We start from the raw sequence: 12,608 nt of genomic DNA, 5'->3' as shown, positions 1-12,608 counted from the left end.
ACGTCCTAACCACGAGGCTAGTACAACTTTAATTTAGAGCCTCAATAGCTCAACGGGTAAAGAAGTGGACTGAAAACCGAAAGGTCGACGGTTCAAACCCCGCCCGTTGCACTATTGTCGTACCTACTCCTAGCACAAGCTTGACGCTTAGTTGGAGAGGAAAGGGGAATATTAGTCATTTAACATGGCTAATATTCCCCTTTCCTCTCCAAGAGCTGGTGCTTATTTCGCTCAACGGTTGAGCCTTGCCGTTCAGCGAGGTAATAGCGCCAGTGTTTTGGGCACAATGCCCATAACTGACCATTTGGACGGCGTATATTTTTTGTAAATATAAATTTTTTAGTGATAAGTTTTTCTGTATGTTTTATTGTTTTAAAATTTTTATCATTTGAACAAATAATTACTATGTATATAATTAAAAAAAAATAACATGGCTAATATTCTTAAAAAAAATAAAAAATACAATATATATTATTATACTATCTACTTAATATTTCGCTTAAATTTCCTCATTTAATTTAGCGTCGAACAAAAGTAAAGTTACTTATTAAAATTCAAATCAGATTAGATAAGAACCTAGACTTAAATATATTAGGCTTAAAGCACTGTTGGGTAAGTAGCAAGTGGTACTGATTCTGATGGCAACTCAATTTTAGAGTATTTCCATAATTTCCTAACCAATGTAATAAGACACGGACGGACAAAATTGTTTTAATTCAAAACTGTCAAACCTCGTAGCTTCAGGTGCCAGTCTTTAGCAGTTTTTTTGTAGGGTAGCACTAAAATTTAGTTTTTAATTTAAATTCATTTTCCGACCTTTTTTAACAATATTAAAAATAATAGGTAGATCCTACTCTAAATTTAGTTTAGAGAAGGGCATCAGAATTGACGCCAGTAGGTAGGTAGGTATCTACTTATGTGTTAAAAGATTTATTACGGACCTAGTTACAGAAAATATAATAATTCTCTGCGTGCTTTTTGTTGTTATTTGCAGTAAATTTTAATACCCATTTAATACTCGGGTTTTGTATTTTACATCATTAAAACTAATTAAGATATTAAAATTATCTATCCGCTTTAGTTGCTTTAAAAACCATGTCTGGTCTTTTGTCTAGCCTTTGCGTCATTCTCAACCACCACTGAGCACTATTAAGAACGAGAAAGATTTAGGCCATACTCCACCATGCGGGCCCAGTGCGAATTGGTAGACTAACAAAAACCTTTACAACATTATTACTTAGGTAACATTATAAAGAATTCTCATGCATGCAGATTTCCTTACGATGGTTTCCTCTCCGAAATATTAGAGGTTCCTACTCCGAATAGGTGGCCGAAGTTTTAACACTATCATCGCATTTTATTATGTTATCTATATACATATAAAAGGAAAAGGTGACCTGACTGATTGACTGACTGATCTATCAACGCACAGCTAAAACTACTGGACGGATCGGGCTGAAATTTGGCATGCAGATAGCTATTATAACGTAGGCATCCGCTAAGAAAGTATTTTTGAAAGTTCAACCCTTAAGGGAGTGAAATAAGAGGTTTGAAATTTGTGTAGTCCACGCGGACGAAGTCGCGAGCGTAAGCTGGTTAACAATATTTTCCTTTTAGAGAAAGACGACAGAATCGGCGTCAATATAACGTAGCCTATTATTGCCAAAATAAAACGTTTTAAGGTTAATAATTAGTAACCTAAAAACTTGTTAAAGTTCCAATTTGAATTTCCAGATTTAATTGAAAAAAAAAGTCAATTGGTATATCTATTAGAAGATTTTGTATTTTTGGATTGATTAGAGATATTATTTCGTTAACTACCTCTAGTATGTACTCAAGTATATATTATTATAGATCCCTCCTGTACAAGATTAGAAAGCATTAGGTTCAGTTATTGGATTAAAGCACAGAATATCATAATACCTAATAAGCTAGGAGTTTAGCAAGAAATGATATTTTAAATGGTTGGTGTAATAAAAACGTAGAAGCTTGAAGCGCGTTTAAGTCTTTTGTTAGGGAAACCGTCAGTGGAGTAGAGATGATCCCGTATTCCAGTTAAAAAATAATTTAACGGTTTAGTTTACTTTTTATCAAACTACTATTATGTATACCTACACAATACATGCATATTGGTAAGCTGAATTAAGATTGCTTTTATTACTTCCTTAAGACGAAATTTAAGTTAAAAACGCTAAAAATATGTCTTTAGGAATTTGTTGGTCCATCGCTTGAATAATAGTTTTTATACTGATAATATTCGCCAGGCCGAAAAGGACAAATCAGAATCACCCATCCAGTTACAAACTTGGGTGAACATTGCTTAACGTCGCAATTGACTGATATGCGCTGTACAAGTAAGTATAGTACGCGAGATGTCGAGATGTTAAGCGGGGTGCCCCCACACTAACCCGGTGCAGGCGAGCACGAATGACGTGCGGGTGTGCGGGGCGTCCTCCCGTCTTGTATACCGATTAGTATTTTCAGTCTCAATACTGTGAGTTAGGTATTTAATTAACACTAGATGATGCCCGCGACTTCGCCGCGTGGACTTAGGTTTTGAAAACCCCGTGGGAACTCTTTGATTTTTCGGGATAAAAATTAGCCTATGTCCTTCCCCGCGTTGTAAGCTATTTTTGTAACTTTCGTCAAAATCGGTTGAACATACACACACGAATTTATAATTATTATAGTATGGATTTAATGTAACAGTTTTTTGTGTAACTACTTAGAATATTATAATATATAACACATTAAAGTTTATGCTTAAAATAAGTACCTAATCACTTTTATTTTGAAACGTTACTTTTGTGTTTGAAGACGTCGGTAACTTTTTGTGTTGACTAATTGTTAAACAAATTCCGTTCCGAGCTCTGGTTTTCAAAATGTAGTTTATTTATCAAAATAAACTATCAGAACGCGCGAAGGGTAGTGACAAAAAATCTTACAGTAATTGTTCTGACAGATTATTTCGGAGATAAAATGAGTAGACACCTACCGAATTACATTGAGAACTTCTTACATTGAGATTAAACTAAAAAAAATATCTACTACACGAAACATGCTTGTTGTTATGTTAAATTAATTAAAGCTAGCTAATAACTTCACAAAAACATTGACTCTATTTATTTGGTAGGTAAGCAGGTTACTAATTAATCTGTCCATACCTACTAACATTAGGTATTAAATAACTGATGCCCGCCGTCTTCGTTCGCGTATATTTCAGTCTGTAAAAATCCCGTAGGAACTCTTTGATTTTCCGGAATGAAAAGTATCCTATATCACTCTCCAGGTCTTATATCAAGCCTTGCAAGACATCACATCGATCCGTTACTCCGTTCCGACGTGATTGAAGAACAAACCAACTAACAAACACACACACTTTCGCATTTATAATATGGGTAGTGATCAGAAAGTGCGTGTCTATCTGTCCACAAATTTGGTAATAGTTTGCATCCCATACGACGGACATAGGTTACTTTTATCCCTGAAAATCAAAAAGTTCCCACGGGTTTATTAAAAACCTAAATCCATTCAATCGAAGTCACGGACATGGTCTAGTGCGATTATAAAGGGATAAAATGTTTGACTTATACCTATATCTTAAGAGGAGGTTTACAAATTTACGCTCGTCTAACTTTATTTGACACTAGCTTAAGCCTGCGACTTCGCCCGCGTGGACTACTATAAAACTCCTATTTTGCGCCCTTAGGGATTGAACTTTCAAAAACATTACTTATCTATTATTTAAATACTTAGTAGAATTGTTCAGGAACAACTTCATAGTAAAGCATATAATTTAAGCACTATACTTATAAATAACATAAGTAACAATTATTTTAAATTTACTTTGCAATTACAGGTCTCTTAAAGGAAACTGTTAAACACCTCTATAATTGAATAATTACCTATGCCTTCTTCCTTTTTTTTTTTGTTTTTTTTTGTCTAGGAGGAGGAAAAATCCCTAATGGACTTCTGTCTATCGACAGGGTGTGTCCGACTCGCACGGACTAAAAAGACCTCCCCCTCTGCGAGATCAGCACGGAACCGTGTAACATTACTTCGTGCTGACCCTCTGGTTGCTCTCTCGCCTTTTTTTCTTGTTTTTCTCTATCTTCCCTTCCTTCCTGCCTTCTTCCTATCTACTTGTAAATACCTAGGTACTTGATTATATTTATATTAGTTAACTAATTCTATTAAATTGTTCAGATTAGCAGTACCTACCTATGCAGATATCGAAATAAATAATAGGTAAAACGAAACAAACCGATGTGCTGAGTATGCCGTTTTTATTCGCTAAAATACGAAAAAAATCGCAAAGTAAATATCAAACCCAAAATATAAGTCAAAACCTTTCGCACCCCACTCACCTTATAACTCTTTGGTGTGTAAAGCCTTTAACAAATCCCACTGGCACTTCACTTAGTTCACAAGTCAATATCACTGAAATAGTTTTCAGAAAAGTCACAGTCACTTTCGAAACTCATTTACGTGCTAACTGAAAACGCAAACTGAAATCACTTTCGTCTCTACAACTGTAACAAGATACGTCAGATAGTGTTGAAAAATTGGTCAGATACTGTCAGATAAGCTTTAGAAACTGGTTGGTTAGGTTTCCATCTTTTATATTTCCACGGCTCATTTTACGTGTCCGAAAAATGGATTCATAATTGGACAATAAAGCGTGCTGCTTGGTCTGCGCGCGCGCACGAATGCCTTCGTACTTCGGAGGTGTATACGCAAAGTTGATCACTGAATAGGCGTGGCTTAAGTCTAACGTAACATCTATGTGTATACCTGTCTCTTTTACTTGTAGGTAATTTTGAGTAAAGTTGTCTTGCTCTCTAACACTTGTGCGTTATGAAGTGTGCTGGTGGGGGTGAACTTTGGCTGGATTAATGAAATACGTTAGATCGTAGTAAGCACTAAGCTTGGCGACTTACAATATTTTATTGCTATTTGTTCTGAAGTTATTTCTTGAATCGGGGTTTTAGAGTTCGAAACTGTCCTTAATTATTGTATTCACCTACCTTACCTATTACTTAATTTTTTTGACAATAGCCATTAGATACAATGTTTCCTTTACGGGGTATTTTCGCGAATATTATTTTTTATAACATACTTATCTTTCTGATTTTTGTGCTGCTGAACCAAAGGGGTGTTGGTTTAATAAAAACTGGCATACCCCTTCCAGGTTAGCCCGCATCCATCTTAGACTACATCATCACTTACCACCAGGTGAGATTGCAAAGGCTAATTTCTGAATAAAAAAAACCATTTGGTACATTTAGTTACAATGTGTGTGTGATTCGATTCATACATTTAATTATTTTGCCTGCATCAAGGTTATGCTTTGAAATAAAATTACAATACATTAAACTGTCGATGCTCCTGAATGACATGAAAAACTCATCAGGATGTAAAGCTTATTAAAATACGTTTAAAATTAGTTTTGAAGTAACTTTAAATTTTATTTTAATCAGATTATGTGCACGGACCATGTCGTCGGCTAATCACAAAGTTAAAATATTAATATAGGTTTGTTTTTATAATGGTTTAATATTGTAAATATTTTTGAAATGGCCGAATCTCGGCCTCAAAGTAGACTAGCTAAGTTATGATACATTTTACTATAAAAAAACCAGCCAAGTGTGAGTCAGGCTCGCACACTGCAGGCTCCGTAAGTACTACAGTCGTATTTTTTCGACTTTTTGCACGATAATTCAAAAACTATGATGGATAAAAATAATTAAAAATCTGTTTTAGAATGCACAGGTAAAAGCCCTTTCATATGATACCCCACTTGATATAGGTAGTTATCTTACTTCGAAAACTGAAAATACTACTTAATTATTAGTTCATGACCACTATTTAATTTTTTTGTGTGATGTAACCACAAATTCACGGTTTTCAGATTTTTCCCCGAATGCCTGATATAAGACCTACCTACCTACCAAATTTCATGATTCTAGGTCAAAGGGAACCCTGTAGGTTTCTTTACAGACCGACAGACAGACAACAAAGTGATCCTATATAAGGGTTCCGTTTTTCCTTTTGAGGTACGGAACCCTAAAAACGTAGAAAAAATATCGTTATGTACCTACCGACGTATAATTGAATTTAAATTATATCTAATATTATATCCACTCAACGGGCGATAGAGAGAGCAATGCTTGGAGTTTCTCTACGTGATCAAATCAGGAATGAGGAGATCCGTAGGAGAACTAGAGTAACCGACATAGCTCAACGGGTTGCGAAGCTGAAGTGGCAATGGCCAGGGCACATAGTTCGAAAAACCGATAGACGTGGTTCCAAGGTGCTGGAATGGCGACCTCGCATCCGAAAGCGCAACGTTGGAAGAACCCCACTAGCTTGACGACCTCCCAGGCGCAGTGGTAAGCGCTGTGTTCTTATTAGTGGGAGGTCATTTCTCCAAAAGTTTTTTTGCCACTGGGCCACTCTTGTATAATCACTTGCCCAAATATATAATTGAGACGCGAGAACTTCCTTTATTTAAGATAAAATTGAAAAAACTATTGTTAGAAAAGACATATTACTCGATTAATGATTACCTTGTAGAGAAATTTTAGTTTTATTTTAATTTTTGACATTTGTAACATTATCATTTAAATTTGTATTTTTTTGTGACTAAGTATTTAATTTGACTAATTTTATCAAAACTATGTACACGTTGTTCGGTAAGTATATCATAAGTCATAACATATTGCATGCTAATAGGCAGAATTTGGCTGTACCTTTTTGTTTTGTAATATCTGCACTGTTTACCCATATTCGCAATAAAGAAATTTGAATTTGAATTTGAAGGTCCCGGGTTCGATTCCTGGCAGGGGTTTGGAATTTTATAGTTTCTAAATTTCTGGTCTGGTCTGGTGGGAGGCTTAGTTACCACCCTACCGGCAAAGCCGTGCCGCTATCCGATTGCCATCTCAAGCTGTCGCGGAAATATTTAATTAGCAACATTGGTTCAAAATGATAACTTGGAGAACGACCTCCCCGGCGGCGCAGTGGTAAGCGCTGTGGTCTTATTAGTGGGAGGTCCCCAGTTCGGTTCCTGGCAGGGGTTTGGAATTTTATAATTTCTTAATTTCTGGCTAGTTACCACCCTACCGGCAAGGCCGTGCCGCCAAGCGATTTAGCGTTCCGGTACGATGCCGTGTAGAAACCAAAGGGGTATGGGTTTAATAAAAACTGTCATACCCCTTCCAGGTTAGCCCGCTACAATCTTAGACTGCGTCATCACTTACCACCAGATGAGATTGCAGGCAAGGGCTAACTTGTATCTGAATAAAAATAAAAATAAAGCTGGATTTACGATACCTATGAAACGAGTCGCAGGGGGCCGATGGATTCAGGCAGCGCAAGACCGTGGCGTGTGGAAGTCCCTACAAGAGACCATGTCCAGTAGTGGACGTCTATCTGTTGACGATGATAATGATGATGATAATGATGATGATTATTTTATAAACATACCTACTTATTATGCATTATATGCCTAATGCAATAATTAATAATACCTATCTAAGTTTATTCAAATGACATAAGTAACCGGAATTTAATGGTACATAGTTAATGATAGAGTCATTAAAGAATTATGTGGTTTAATTGTTTGTCATTTGATACTAAATAATTATAATAATATGCAGTAGGTATGCAGGAACGTAGTACTACCTATTAAGGCAGTTATAGGGACGTCATCATCGTCAACTGATAGACGTCCACTACAGGTCTCTTTTTAGCAAACGAGCATGGTCACTCGATGTTAAGTGGTTACCGAAGTGCATGGAAAAAAGATCTGGCACAGCGGGCGGTTGAAAGACCTACGGCAGTTACAGCTATACTAGATTACGCCCGCGACTTCATACACGTGGGTTTAGATTTGCATCTGCATGCAAAAAATGCAAAAAATCACGTCAATCCGTTGCCCTGTTGCGACGTAATTGAAGGACAAACCAACAAACACACTTTCGCATTTATAAAAAGGGTAGGTACTGATATGTCATCGTCGTCAACTGATAGACGTCCAGTGCTAGATATAGGTTCTCTTTTTTTAGCAAACAAGCAGGTAGGTCACCTGATGTTACATGACGATTTTGGATGTCAAAATTTGGTACAGAGACAGCTTGCATCCCGGGGAAGGACATAGGCTACTTTTCATTCCGAAAAATCAAAGAGTTTTTAAAAACCTAAATCCACGTGGACGAAGTCGTGGGCGTCATCTAGTAACAAATAAAGGTAAAAGTAACAACTACCTAAACAGATTGGTACCTACCTACTACCTACAAAATAGAAGTTGTTAGAGAGGCAATTAAAATTTCTTTCCAAAATATCCCGTAAGCAAAACAATAGATATTGCGCAAATAAAGAAATTCATCCGTTAAACAATTAACATCAGCATCCATTACGAAATAGAAAAAAATCCTTAAAAAATTCGCAAAAGCCGACCGACAAGCAAACAGTGCAGTTCTATGAAAAGAAATTAGATTTGCGCAAAACGGGCATGCTAATAACTTTATGGCACCGACCGGACCCTTAAATGTTTGAAACGGTACGATTTGTTTTTGTACCACTTTTTTTAGGGACCGAACCGCTATTTGGATCCTGTGACGTCAGAAGTTTTTGTTATTTATTTTTTATAATGGCTCAGGAGGAATCGATTGCTTTATTTTTATGCGTGTTTCCATTTTGTAGGCACGTGTTTTATAGTAAACTAGCTGATGCCCGCGACTTCGTCCGTGTGGAATTAGGTTTTTTAAAAATCCCGTGGGAACTCTTTGATTTTCTTTTTTCCTTGGGATAAAAAGTAGCCTATGTTACTCTCCAGGTCTTTATCAATACCCGTAAAAATTGACGTCTATCCGTTGTACCGTTGCGACGTAATTGAAGGACAAACCAACAAACCAACAAACAAACACATTTTCCCATTTATAATAAGGGTACTGATTGTTCTTTTCATTTAAAAGAGTTCAACGCGTGCGAGCGAACTCTGCAAAATAATTAAAAAAATTTTTTTTTTATTCAATTAAACTTTTACAAGTATTTTCGAATCGTCAACAGCATCTACCACTGGTTCGGAATGCCTTTCCTATCGAGAAGAACCAGCAAGAAACTCGGCGGTTGCTCTTTTAAAAGATTTGATATACAATACTTATTAGGTATGCCATGTATAAGAAAAGTACTTATTTGCAGTCTTGTGCGTTGCTGGAACGAGCTGCAGGTCAAATCCACGCTCTTTTATCATTTAGGTAATCTTCAATTGTATAATATGCTTTTTTCAGGAGCATACTTTTAATAGATTTTTTAAACTTGCGTAAAGGCAAGTCCAAAATAGTTTGCGGGATTTTCTTATAAAAGGTTCAAGGAAACAAGAAGACATTTAGAACGATTTAACTGTATTACAAAATTCAAATCCAAAAGTACACGACGGCCGCATTAGTGAAGACTACATTCTATATACGTTTTTTATACAAAAATAAATCTATTCAGTACATAAATCACCGCGCGAGATTAGATCTCGTTCATACATCTTAATTTTACAATAAATTTATTAGTTTGACTGGCGCAGGGTATTTATTGTGTCGACTGTACCTAAGTACGTCGTTACAAGATATCAGCCGTATTGAGTAACGGGCCTCTCTGATATTTATTGGTCTATATTGATCGTTAAGCGTGAATTATTATAATTTAATTAAGAGTTCTTTAAACAATTTAAAGCTTTAAATTATATTATGTACAAGATGATGCCCGTGACTTCGTCCGTATGGATTTAAGTTTTTAAAAATCCCGTGGGATCTGTTTGATTTTTCGGGATGAAAAGTATGTATATAAAGCCTATGTCCTTCCCCACGATGCAAGCTATATCTGTACCAAATTTCGTCAAACTCGGTTGAATGGGCCGTGAAAGGCTAGCAGACAGACAGACACACACTTTCGCGTTAAAAATATTAGTATGGATGTTGCTAACTATATGGGCCTCATAAGAAAGCACAGAGTCCCTCAGCGGGCGATGGAGAGAGCTATGCTTGGAGTTTCTTACTTGATCAAATCAGAAATGGGGAGATGCGTATTCTGTAGGAGAACTAAAGTAACTGACATAGCTCAGCGGGTTGCGAATCTGAACTCTGAAGTGGTACATAGTTCCCAGGTGCTAGAATGACAACCACGGACCGTTGGAAGACTAGAGGAAGACGAATTGCCAGACTTCACACACCTTTGAGAACATTATGAAAAACTCTTAAGCATGCAGGTTTCCTCGCGATGTTTTTCTTCACCGTTAAGTGATATTTAATTGTTTAAAACGCACATAGCTCCGAAAAGTTAGAGATTAACCCGGGAACTAAGAGGCCGACAATTTAATCACTAAGCTGTCATACAAAACTTAACATAAAAATACAACGGCATATTTCATAAGTGCATGCAAAGGCATTATTGTTACAGGCTTTGGTGAAAAGGATTGTAATCTAATATTTCACAAGGGAACCCTAAAAGTGCTATCATCTTCTCCGAGTTGAATTAACACATCCACCTTCAGATATCGGTCGTACGTTTAAGGCCTGTTAATCCGATACTATGATACTTTAGGGAGCTTGCCTCGATTTATGTACACGACGTTATTTGATTAATATCCATGTACCCTCATTCGAAAACCAACCATATCTCTCGAGAGATAAAGTTGGTTTTTGTTTGATGGAGGTAAACGCTTGGACTTGAATGGATAAGTGCGATGACCTGTAGAAAAAAAAAGTCGCCAATACGTGTCTTATGTTATGTGATTATATCATTCAGCAAAATATGTCCGTTGTGATTTTATAACGGACAGCTATGTCAACTTTTATAGGATTGAAAGTTTTGCTCTTGACTAGTAATTTTTAAATTAAGGCCTGGTCAAACACAACGCGTAACTGCAGCAGTTCAAAGTAAAAATTAACTCCTGTAGTTAGAAACTGGTGAAACATTGTGGAGCACAGTGGCGACGGAAGCTATATTATTAATATTGTAATGCATACAGGTGGATTGAAGTAAGTACAGTCAAGTTTTTTGATAACAACTTAAACTCAGTTTTATTTCATCATCATCATCATCATCATCAGCCTGTGGACGTCCATAGTCCTAGTTGGACATAGGCGTTCCCTAAATAGCACCACAACACCCGGTCCTCAGCCTTCCAGTGCCAGTGGTCCAGCCAGTGCTGTATTATTTACAGTCATCTAATATATAATTATAATTAAAAAACGGAAAAGTTTCAAAAGACGTCGCAAAACATTAAATGATCACGCGTTAGCGCATTTTATTTCAAAGCAAATAAAAGTTAGTTTAAGTTGTTATCAAGAAAGACTCATCTTCACTCTATTCTGCTGGAGTGTGTTACCTTCGAAGCGCTGCAGGCGGCGCTGCCGCTGCGCGATCATTTTGCCTCAGCCTTTATTAGTTTTCAAGTGGTGTAGTCTAAGATGGAAAGCGTTTACCTGGAAGAGTACTCACGCGTTATTGGCCTCTCAAGATATCGCGTCGGAATGTTAAATAGGTGAGCTTTGCTGATAGGTAACTTCCTCTAAATAACCAGATCTAACCGCCGTACTCAGAGTCGCTAATCGTTACTTAAGATTGAGTTAAAACGAGACAGATTTATGCGAGAGATATATGTAGATTTGTCTCGTTTAACTCAATTTTAAGTAATGATTAAGCGACTCTGAGTACGGCTGTAAGGCAATTGAGAAAATATAATTTTCTAAAATTTAACAGAGTATTGTGGCTAATTCTCTTGTACACAATCTCTAAACTAAACTAAAATTACACGTCTAAATCTATTGCTATCCCTTTCATAATGTTGCTTGCGGAAAAGAATGGTACTAGATTTAGACCTGTTAATTTAGTTTAGTTTAGAGATTGTGTACAAGAGAATCGGCCCCATTGTTAATAGAAATCTATTTTATACACAGCATCATTATTCAATCTTTACCAATTTTGATGAAATTTAGTACAGAGATAGATAGATCCCGAAGACAGACACAAGCTACCTTTTACACCCCGTTGGGCCACGTCGGTTACTCTGGTTCTCCTAAGGGTCTTCTGATTTCTGATTTGAACACGTAGAGAAACTCCGCACATAGCTCTCTCCATCGCCCGCTGAGTGACTCTGAGCTTTCTTATGAGGCCCATAGTCAGCGGCCATGTCTCGGATCCATATGTCATCACTGGCAACACGCACAGTTCGAAGACGTAGGTTTTCAAGCACCAAGCATAGCTCTCTCTTTTGCCCGCTGAGTGAATATACCTAATACCTGTTCGAATCCCTTGGGAGTTAATAGAAAATATAAATCCTCACGGACGAAGTCGCGGACTAGTATCTAATTAATATCAACCTGAGTCACAGGGAAGCGTGACTGGATTTAGCAAGTCAGTCCTTATCATAAATGCGAAAGTGTGTTTGTTTGTTGGTTTGTTGGTTTATTAGCTTGTTAGGTTGTCCTTCAATCACGCCGCAACCGTGCAACGGTTTGATGTGATTTTTTGCGTGAATATAGATAAAGACCTGGGGGGTGACATAAACTACTTTTAGTCCCGGGAAATCAAAGAATTCCCACGGGATTTTT

The 12,608-nt window shown here is 36.9% G+C and overlaps 2 protein-coding genes across 2 annotated transcripts in view; one reads left to right on the top strand and one right to left on the bottom strand.

Annotated features, from left to right (window-relative positions):
• Positions 1-4,710, bottom strand: part of LOC117988157 (knirps-related protein-like) — a 149,244-nt gene extending 144,534 nt beyond the window's left edge. Inside the window, exon 1 of the mRNA XM_034975278.2 lies at positions 4,368-4,710. The gene's annotated coding sequence lies outside the window, so the exon portion shown is untranslated. The remainder of the gene's footprint in view (positions 1-4,367) is intronic.
• Positions 1-12,608, top strand: part of Bub3 (mitotic checkpoint protein Bub3) — a 374,672-nt gene that overhangs the window by 235,630 nt on the left and 126,434 nt on the right. The window lies entirely within an intron of this gene.

The sequence above is a fragment of the Maniola hyperantus genome, chromosome 14 (genome assembly GCF_902806685.2).
Source record: "Maniola hyperantus chromosome 14, iAphHyp1.2, whole genome shotgun sequence".
Taxonomy (NCBI): domain Eukaryota; kingdom Metazoa; phylum Arthropoda; class Insecta; order Lepidoptera; family Nymphalidae; genus Maniola; species Maniola hyperantus.
Note: the sequence above shows the minus strand (reverse complement) of the source record. Positions and strands in the feature narration are given on the sequence as shown.